The sequence below is a fragment of the Equus caballus genome, chromosome 14, assembly GCF_041296265.1.
Source record: "Equus caballus isolate H_3958 breed thoroughbred chromosome 14, TB-T2T, whole genome shotgun sequence".
Classification (NCBI taxonomy): Eukaryota; Metazoa; Chordata; class Mammalia; order Perissodactyla; family Equidae; genus Equus; species Equus caballus.
Window position 1 is genome coordinate 45299843 of NC_091697.1, and position 11168 is coordinate 45311010.

At 37.3% G+C, this 11168-nt stretch overlaps 1 long non-coding RNA gene across 1 annotated transcript; it reads left to right on the forward strand.

The window, feature by feature from the left end:
* Positions 1-6214: 6214 nt before the first annotated feature.
* On the forward strand, positions 6215-9531 carry LOC138917560 (uncharacterized). Its single transcript, XR_011425742.1, has 3 exons — positions 6215-7367; positions 7714-7968; positions 8166-9531. It is a non-coding gene; the product is annotated as an uncharacterized lncRNA (long non-coding RNA).
* Positions 9532-11168: the final 1637 nt, after the last annotated feature.

The window sequence follows — 11168 nt, forward strand, 5'->3', positions numbered from 1 at the left end:
CTTCTTGTGAATTAGTACAGTGTTTGGATGATTCACAGAGAGATTTAGCCCATTAACTTTGGGCTACCTGGAAATAAGTAAATTTTTTAAAATATCATTTTAGTTTTTGCTGTAAGTATATGTTTCTTAATTAATAAACTTATTGTGGCATATTTTATATACTATGTAATTCACTCAGTTAAAATGTAGAATTCAACAATATTTTAAAAATAAGTAGTGAAACAATCACCATAATTCAGTTTTACAACATCTTTATCAAGACAGTGAGATCTCATATGCCTATTTACTGTTAATTACCATTCCCCACACCTCCCACTCCAGCAAACCACTGACTTACTGTCTGTCTCTATGATTTGCCTTTTCCAGGCATTTTATATAAATGGAGTCATTCAATATGTGGTTTTTGTTACTGGCTTCTTTCACTTTGTATAATATTTTCATGGTTCATCCATGTTGTAGCATACATAAGTCATTCATTTCTTTTTCCTGTTGATAATATTCCTCTGATTGATATACCATGTTTATTTATCCATCCATTCATCACTTGACAGACATTTGGGTTGTTTCCACTTTTCTTTTTTTGAGGTAGATTAGCCCTGAGCTAACATCCATCACCAATCCTCCTCTTTTTGCTGAGAAAGATTGGCCCTGAGCTGACATCTGTGCGCATCGTCCTCCATTTTCTACATGGGACACCTGCCACAGCATGGCTTGATGAGCTGTGTGTTGGTGAACACAGAGGATCCAAACTGGTGACACCCACGAGGAGCACCAGAATTTAACCACTATGTGACCGGAGTGGCCTTGATTGATTCCACTTTTTGACTCTTATAAATATATTTAAGGATCCCATTGCATTCTAACCAGGAAAAATTTATTTAGGAATCCACACCTGCACACATTATAACAAAATTAAGAATGAATACAAAAGAGTGGTTTTAGGATTAGTCAGAAAGAAAGAATGATTATCAATAAAGAGATTAGATTGTCATCTGACTCCTCAACTTTTACAGTGGAAGATGATGTCACTCTTAAACATGGATCACAAATCCTAAATAAAAGCTCTTCTTGAAAAATAAGACAGTGTATAAAAATGTTGCCAAATTATGACACTTTCTTTTACTAGTCCTCAATGATGAATTCATATTAGATATACGATGATTCACCATATTAATGTGTTAAAGATTTCAACATTATCTTATTTCAATAAACAATTATAAAAGCTTTCAATAAAAGTAATCTATACTTACTGTAGAAAATCAGGATAAATTATAATGATTCTGCATATAAATTTGAAAAATATCCCAAATTAAATAATACACAATTTTATGAATAACTACGTTTGTGATAAATTAGGAAGAAAGCAAGTGAATAATAAATAGAAAATTGAGTTTAATGATTCCCTCTGAGATGGGAGGTGGATGGAATTTGAGGGAAGAATCTGATAGGGAGGCCTGCAAAGGTTATGAAAATGTTTTAGTTTTTCATTTGGTTTCTGCTTAAAGGCATGTTTGTTTTGATATGGACCTATAATAAAAACATAGAAATTATGTATCATCGTTTTTAAGTATGGCATTTCATAGTAACATAATAATGTTATTTTCAGTTGTATCTTCTCTGATTATTTCTTTGTCATCCGCGTTTTACACACTGACTGTAGCAAATACACAGGCCCCCACGTGGCTGCAACAGGAGACACAGTCCAGTCTGTGCATCCAATGGTATCGCCTCTGGTCACTATTGTGTGTTTTCAGGGAACGTAGGGGACAGGAAAATAGTAAACATTTACTCTTTTGACTTATGGAAATAATGTCAGTATACCAGCAACTACTGGTTTGCTCCTAATCTAGTAATCATATACACAGTACACAACTGCTGTATTTCTGTTAAAACTAGAGAAAATATCCTCAAACTTTACCCTGGAACCCACACTTCTGTTAGATTTAGCTGTATGTGCTAATCCTGACTTGAATTCAAATACTTAAATAAATTAACAGTGTTTAATTTAATATAATCTTTATAATTAGAGACATATCTTGGAGATATTGCCGGTTTGGTTCCAGACCACCACAATAAGGCAAAAGTTGCAATAATGCAAGTCACCCCAAAATTTTTGCTTTCCTATTGCATATAAAAGTTATCTTTACACTATATTGTATTCTATTGTGTGCAATAGCATTATGTGTAACAAAAAAATGTACATACCTTTATTAAAAAATACTATATTGCTGTGGCTGGCTCAGTACTGTAGTGGTTAGGTTTCTGTGCTCTGCTCGGTAGCCCAGGTGTTCATGGGTTCGCAGGTTTGGATGCCAGGCACAGACGTAGCACCACTCATCCAGCCTCACTGTGGCAACATCAACATAAAATAGAGGAAGATTGGCACAGATGTTAGCTCAGTGACAGTCTTCCCCAAGCAAAAAGAGGAAGATTGGCAACAGACATTAGCTCAGAGCCAATCTTCCTCAAACACACACACAGAATACTTTGTTGCTAAAAAATGCTAACCATCATCTGAGCCTCCAGCGAAACCTTATCTTTTTGCTGGTGGAGGGTCAGGCCTCAATGTCGGTGACTGCTGACTGATCAGGGTGGTGGTTGCCAAACATTGGGGTGGCTGTAGCAACTTCTTTAAATGAGATAACAATGAAGTTTGAAACATCAATCGACTCTTCCTTTCATGAATGATTTCTCTGTAGCATGTGATGCCGTTGGATAGCATTTTAGTTGCAGTAGAACTTTCAAAATTGGAGTTGATCTTCTCCAACCCTGCTGCTGTTTTATCAAGTATGTTTATGTAATATTCCAAATCCTTATTTGTCATTTCAACAATCTTCACAGCATCTTCATCAAGAACACATTCCCTCTCAAGAAACTTCTTTTTTTTCTCATCCAAAAGAAGAAACTCCTCTTCCATTAATGTTTTATATTGAGGTTGCAGCAATTCAGTCAAATCTTCAGTCTAATTCTAGTTCTCTTGCTGGTTCTACCACATCTCCTGCTACTTCCTCCACCGAAGTCTTGAACTCCTCAAAGTCCTCCATGAGGGTTGGGATCAACTTCATCCAGACTTCTGTTACTGTTGATATTTTGACCTCTTCCCATGAATCACTAATGTGTTTAATGGTATCTAGAATGGTGAATCCTTTCTCAAAGTTTATCAATTTACTTTGCCCAGATCCATTAGAGGAATCACTGTCCATGACAACTATAGCCTTAAGAAATGTATTTCTTGAAAGTCAAAATTATTCCTTGATCCATAGGCTGCAGAATAAATGTTGTGTTGGCAGGCATGAAAACAATATTAGCCTCATTGTAAGGTTCCATCAGAGCATTGGGTAACCAGTTGCATTGTCAATGAGCAGTCACTTTTTGAAAGGAATCTTTTTTTCTGAGCAGCAGGTTGTAACAGTCAGCTTAAAATATTCAGAAAGCCATGTAGTAAACAGACGTGATGTCATCCAGGCTTTGTTTTTCCATTTATAGAACACAGGCCGAGTAGATTTAGCATCATTCTTAAGGACCTAGGATTGTCAGAATGGTGAATGAGCACTGGCTTCAACTCAAAGTCACCAGCTGCATTAGCCCCTCACATGAGAGTCAGTCTGTCCTTTGAACCTTGGAAGCCAGGCAGTGACTTCTCCTCGCTAACTATGAAAGTCCTAGATGACAGCTTTTTCCATTATAAGGCTGTTTTGTGTACATTGAAAATCTGTTGTTTAGTGCAGCCCCTTCATTAATGATCTTAGCTAGATCTTCTGGATAACTTGCTGCCTCACCTGTACTTTTATGTTATGGAGATGGCTTCTGTCCTCAAACCTCATGAACCAACCTCTGCTAGGTTCGAGCTTTTCTTCTGCAGCTTCCTCACCTCTCAGGCTTCATGGAGTTGAAGAGAGTTAGGGCCTTATCTGGATTAGGCTTTGACTTAAGGGAGTGTTGTGACTGATTTTATCTTCTAACCAGGCCACTAAAACTTTCTCTATATCAGCAATAAGGCTGTTTTGCTTTCTTATCATTCAAGTGTTCTCTGGATTGGCCCTTTTAATTTCCTTCAAGAACTTTTCCTTTGCATTCACAACTTGGCTAACAGTTGGCACCAAAGGCCTAGCTTTTGGCCTATCTCGGCTTCGAACATACCTTCCTCCATCAGGTTAATAATTTCTAGCTTTTGATTTAAAGTGAGAAGCATGCATCTTTTCCTTTCACTTGAACACTTAGATGCCATTGTAGGGTTATTATTTGGCCTAATTTCAATATTGCTGTGTCTCAGGGAATGGGGAGGCCCAAGGAGAGGGAGAGACACAGGGGAACAGCCAGTCGGTGGAGCAGTCAGATCACACAATTTTTATTGATTAAGTTTTCTGTCTTATATGGGCACAGCTCATGGTACCCCAAAACAATTCTAACAGTGACAACAAAGATCACTGTTCGCAGGTCACCATAATAAATATAATAATAATGAAAAAGTTTGAAATATTGGGAGAATTACCAAAGTGTGACAGAGGCATGCACTAAGCAAATGCTATTGGAAAATGCTGCCAATAGACTTGCTTGAGCCAGTGCGGCTACACACCTACAATTTGTAAAAATGTAACATCTCTAAAGTGCAATAAAGTGAAGTTCAATAATCTGTGTCACGCCTATATTGTTCTTATATATCTCTCTATTCTTTACCTCCTGTTTATGGTCTCATTGTTATATATATTACATAAATAATTGTAATATATATTTAACCCCACAATATGTTGTTATAATTACTTTACTTTCTTTCTTCATTTTCTAAATGCATTACTAATTTGCTCCCTTCAATTCCATTATACTGTGATTAGCAAATACATTGCACATGTATTTCTATATTTTATAAGCCCAAGAATATATTATGTACATTTCTATACATGTTATTTTGTACAATTGCTTACTAAATAAGGGAATAAAAATATACATTAATAGTGTGCATTATTATTAATAATTACCTTTACTGGTGTTGTTTTGTTTTTATGTGGATTCCAATTACCATCTGGGGTAATTTTCCTTCACACTGAAGAGCATCCATTAGTATTTCTTATAATGTGGATCTGCCAGCAATAATAACTTTAGTTTTTGTTTATCTGTAAAAGTCATTTGTTCAGCCTCATCTTTGAATCGTAGCTTTACTGGGTACGGGGTTCTTGGTTGACTGTTTTTTCCGTGAGCACTTTGTATATGTTATCTCACTGCCTTCTGGCCCCATTTTTTCTGCTTAGATACTGGCTGTTAATGTTATTGGGATCTGGAGCCTGAGGTGGGGACAATGGCAAGCTTCTCCCTGCGTGCCACCCACATTGTGGGATCTAAGCACTCAGTGGAGCTGCAGCAGTAGCCTCAGGGTCACTTGGCTTGCCTCTCCTGCTGTGGAATCATTGCCTCATGAGCTGGGGAAGGGCTGAAGGCATGCAGTATTCACAGTATGCCACACCGAAGGGGGAGCCTCCATTCTACAACTGGGAGTTGGGTGGAAGAAGGAAGCCCCACTTCTATAATGCCCTCACTCGGGAATTAGCCAGCAACAGGCAGAAGCGGGTAAAAAGAGAAATGCTGCCATCCTGCTCTGCCTTTGTAGAAAATCCTCCCCCTGGGAGCTGGTGAAGAGGAGGCCCATGTTCTTGCCTAAAGCAGTCTGGAGTGGGGGTTCCACTTTGTTGACATGGGAGGGGGCGAAGGAGGAGCATCTTGGTTCAAATACTGAAGACTCTTGCCTTTCTTATGAATATTCATGGATCCATTGAATAGGTGTTTCTTCATTTGTTGTTTGCTCTTAAGATGTTTTCCAGAAACTTTACGTTTTTTAAAAAAATAATTTACAACAGTTTCACTTGAGGTGGGTCAGCCAAAGTCCTCATGTTGTCATTCCAGAAGCTGACCGCACTCTATGCTTTTTCACGTGGATGCAAATTACTGTCTGCTTTCATCTAAGAAAACTCCCCTTATTGTTTCTTGTATGGTAAGGCCAAGGTATTCTAGCAACAAATCCTATTAGTGTGTTTGAGCCCAAGATGTCTTTATGTTGCCTTCAATTTGCTAAGATACTATTCTGTATATAAATTTCTTGGTTGAAATTTTATTCTTTCAATACTCGGATTATGTTATACCATTGCTTTTGGCATCCATATTTTTTCTGATCAGAAGTTAGCTGTTAATTATCTTCCTGCTCTCTTGTATATGATGGGTCATTTTTCTCTTGCTCCTTTCAATATGCTCTCTTTATCTTTGACTTTCAATATTTCGGCTATCACGTGTCTGGATTTGGATTTTTTTTTTTTACTTTTAACTTAATTGTAGTTCACCTTCTTAAATGTCTCGAATAGTGCTTTTTAAATCAAATTTGAGAAATTCTCAGCTTTTATTTCTTTGATAATATTGTTCTGGTCTTTTTTCTCCTTGTATTCTACTGTTCTATTATGCATATGTTGGTGCATGTAATGTTGTTCAAAATTTCCTTGAGGTTGTTAAATTTATCTCTTTATATTAGTTTACCTTTGTGAGATTTCTTACTGACTATTGGCCTAACCTCAGTTCACTGATACTTTCTTCTGCCAGCTCAAGTCTACTGATCCTTTACATTGAATCACTCTGTAAAGCTGATTGGCTAGTGAGGAAGAAAATAACTGACCCAATCTCTCCCATGGTTCAAAAGCCTTTAGTGTCTCCCACTTACCATTGAGGGAAAGATGAAATGATTTAACATAGAATGTAAGGCATGGTCCCATCTGGTGTCAACTTCAATCACCAGATTTCATTCTCTGCCATTCCAGAAATTCATACCCTTTGCTGTATCCAAGGGTTTCCCAAACCTGGCTGTGCCTTAGTCCCATCTAGAAGCTTTTAAAACATACCAAGCCCAGGACTCACGTACAGAATTAATTCACAAGCTTGATAGTGGAATTGTGTATCCCTCTGCTTTAAAATTTCTCCAGATGATTCTAATATAGGTCCAATTTTTTTAAAGTTCTAAGGCTTAGACTCTTTTTGTATTAACATTTCCAAACTGTTTCTTCTTTGTCCTGCTTGATTCTCTTGTCCCTTTCCAACTCATCAGTTTCAGAAGATTTCACATATTTTCTCTCTCTCAAAATCTATAACTGCACATATTTCCTTCTTTCCTCCTCGTACTCCTGTGTTCATCAGATCAGATTGTCCCAAGCCTCCTGCTGAGGGAAGATGTAGTGATGAATATTTGGGAGGCATCTCTCATGACCTGCTTTATAGCCCCCACTGAGGACCTGTAAGACCTCTGTCTCTTATTTGCCCAGATAAGAGCTATCAAACTCCTCACTCTGATATCAGCAATGGTGACTTCTTTGGATGGAGCTCGATGGTGGAGAAAGGTAAATGAACAAGATAGCTACTGTTGCTTCACTGTCTTTTGTCTCTTCATGTGAGGTAGGTCAAGTGCGGAACCTAGCCAGGTAGTCCTGGTGTATAGCCTTGCTCTGAGTATTGCTCCAGATTGAACCTTCTGCATGTAACTATTCCTATTTTTATGACAAGAACAGTGAAATTCAAATGAGAATGTTTACTCTAAATGTGGCCAGGCTTCTTGTGGGTTGACTCAAAGGTTTGGGAGCGTAATCAACTCCTTCTCCTGTGTTCACCGAGAACTTTTTGTGAACTTTCTCTCATGGGTCTAGGGCAGCCATATGTTGACATGATATATTTCTTGTTGAATTACAGGGTTGAAGGGAAGAACAGAGTGAACATTCCCACCCTAACTAGGAATATAAGGAGTTGGAGTAGTTCCATTATAAGGAAGACACTTTCTAAATTGGCCCTGGATTCTGTTTGGCTGTCCATCGAAATTGAGCAATGCACCCTGTGCCATTGTAGCAAACATCTTCAAGGGTTTCTGCCACAGACTCGCACAAACGCCTCTCTTCTCATCATCAATCAAAACTCTTTTCATCCTCTTGGCCTTCTCTCTTTATTCTGGTTAGTAAATATTCTAGTCCTGTGCAAAACACTTCGTGTATCCTAGAAATAAAGAAAGCTTTCTCCTGTAATTAAGAATGCAGTGATTGTTTAACCGGGTTTGTAATTCTTCCATTATAAAAATGACACAGAGCACGTTATAAATTCCTTTTCAATGTTTCACCACTGAATTGGTTTTCCTCACTTCTCTCATATAGATGTTGAAACAGCGTGGTGAGTTAGCACGGGCAGTAGACTTTAGCTCTTCGTTCATCTGTGTCTCAAGAACTTCACCGAAGTTCCTTTTCCTTTTGAGCACCAGATTCTGTGGTTGCTAAATGCAAAATGTCGGGAAGGAATGATGCCTTCCAGATCTGATATTCTTTGAAAATTGCATTATCATCTCTGAGGTCCTGAAATCAAGGCCTTGTGTAAGGAAAGAACTCACCCACATCTCAGGAGAGCAGGTATGTTGCTTAATGCTCAAAGTGGCCCATGAAGTTAAGAAAAAAGGACCTGTTACACATTGAATAGAATTCTGAAAATAGAGCAGAATTTCTTCATAGTTAAGTGACTCCACACAGGGCACTGTCTTCCATCACAATGAAATGTCTCTTTTAGGAAGCTTTACAAAATTGATATCTTCAAGTAGGGTATCAGGAGTTACCAAAAATAATATATGCTACTATTTTTCTCTGAACTAGATTAATTTTGGAATTATTTCCTTCTGGGATTTGTATGTATTTGAGAATTTATATTTTTGTTGCTGTCACAAAATTCTTACTGCAATTAGTTGCAGTTTCTTGAGTAGGTCATTTGCCTACATTTCTGCTACAAATATACATGTGGATTTCTTATCTTTTAAAACTGTTCTTTGGTTACAGAAACTGCTTTTCTAAAATCACCAATTTACAGGAATTCCATAAGTTGCTACTTGTTCGTTTGGAATATGTAAATTTTTAATCATCTTTAATTTTTAAAATCACAGCGAATTTGACCAAACAAAATGTACAAAAACTCATTCTTCAAAAAGCAAAATTATGAATGGGTTCATATTACACCAAGGTCGAGATATAGAATCTAGCAAGCAATACAAAAGCTTTTAGCATTATCTATACAGGTGATAGTGTATTTAGCCTATTACCCCAAAATGCCACTCATGGGTAGTTATCAGTTGAGCACAAAATTGAGAGATATAAAGTGTATTTAGAGTAGAATTGTTCATCCTAAGAAAACAAAAGGGAAAAGAGGACCACCCCAATTATCAGTTTGTAGAAAGACAAATAGTAATTATTTCTATATGTCTACATCGTGGACTATTACATAGGGATGAAAATCAACAAACTACAGTTCTCAAATCAGTATATCTAAAGGTCACAGAGACTATAAAGGAAAGGCAGATAAGAATACATATTGTATTGTTTTCTTTGTGTAAATTACCAAGATATCTAAAACTATGCCCAATATATAAATCTAGTGAGTGTATGTATTGCTACATACTGAAATTCTAGAGAGGGGTAGGGAACGATAAACACAAAATTTAATTTGGTGACTTCCTGTGCTGTGTTTGTGGGGAACAATGAAAAAGATGGAACCTGGGAGGGAGAGATGGGTGGGGGTGGGGAGTTGGTTACATTCTAAAAATGCAGTCAGCTAGTTGCATGTTTTTTTAGGCCTTTTTCTTAATAGAATATTTCAATTAAAATATTGATAACGTTTTATTATTTACTGTTATGTGACTACAAAAGTTCTTTTCTTTAAACCTAAATATAGAACATACTTATCCTTTTTAGGATGCACAGCATTTTATATTAAGATTTGAGAAGATTGTATTCAAATATTCTCTAATAAGTGTAAATTATCGATGTTTTACAGCCATACTGTAGTGCATACGGTCACCAAAAATTTGAGAAAATTTTCCAGTCTGCGCAACCAATGACTGCACTTATTGAAATAAATGTATTTTTTGCATCTTATTCAACTAGGAAAATACTAGTAAATATTTGCTCTTTCAAAGTAGTGAAGAAATCATCACAAAATGAGAAGAAAATCCATTTGCTGATAATCTAGGCACTATCAGATACAGAAAATAACTGTAATATTTCTCTAAAAGCCCAGGAAACACCCTTCTACTAGTCCTAAAAATTCTTACTTCTGAATGTAGTACTTAAACTATCAACATAACCATGCTGGATGTCCTGCAAAAGCACAACCAACTAATTTAACTTAATTTAATTCATGACGAATTACTTTGGCAGCATAGTAGCCAGTATGATGTTTTCTGAAGCACTAATGCTCCACAGTAGACCTTGGTGACGCAGTGACAATCAGCCTTGCAGATTTCCAGCCACAGGGAACATAACTGAGCAAGGAGCAGACTGACAACTACACTCTGAAATCGATCACAATGGGTCCTTAATGGTAGAAAGGCCTCATGTGATTGTTAACTTTGTCTCCTGAAATCAGGATGGCCTTTGAAACCTTCCTTAGAGTACAGAGAAGTCTAGGAAACCTCCACCAATTCCCCTCCTTTTCTGCTTCATTCTCAAGGAGTTTATGGTCCAAGGCTTTGCCAGTCATTTTTGCCTCACTTCCTATTTTCTTTCACATGCATGTTCTCTCATAAAATCTTTGCCCATTTACTGTCAGAAATTTGTCTGCCTCTTGGAAGATCTGGACTAACACAATCCCTAACAATGTCTTTTCTTAGGTCTAGTTGGAATGTTAAGTGAGGAATGAGTAAGTGGGAAGGATCAAGCAGCCCCACAGTAGGGAGAGGACATGTGCAGGGTGGAGAGCAGATGGGGTCCCTTCTTGGCGAAGCTTCACTGTCACGTCCCAAGGTCAAGTATCCTTATTTAGAGGCATTTTGTGCAGGGCCCGGAGAGTTTAATATGTTCTTTTAATAATTGTTTCTTTCTTTCTCTTTCTACAGAGAAAGGTGGCAAATTTAGCTTTGCTATATGGTAACTGCTGACTTTTTGCTGAAGCTACACCTTCCTATGGCTTCTATTGTGATCCCATTTTGCAGTGGCTTCTACAGCCACTTTTGTGGCTTAGAGTTTCACAATCAGGGTCTTCCCTTCTTAAAGGACCAGGAGAATTCTATAGAATACAGGACGAAATAGAGGATTTTCCAAGTTCTTTCTAATTTTGAGATTTCCTGATTTTAGTATTTTTATTCTCTATGTTGAAGTTTTCCATGACAGTTTAAAAAACTA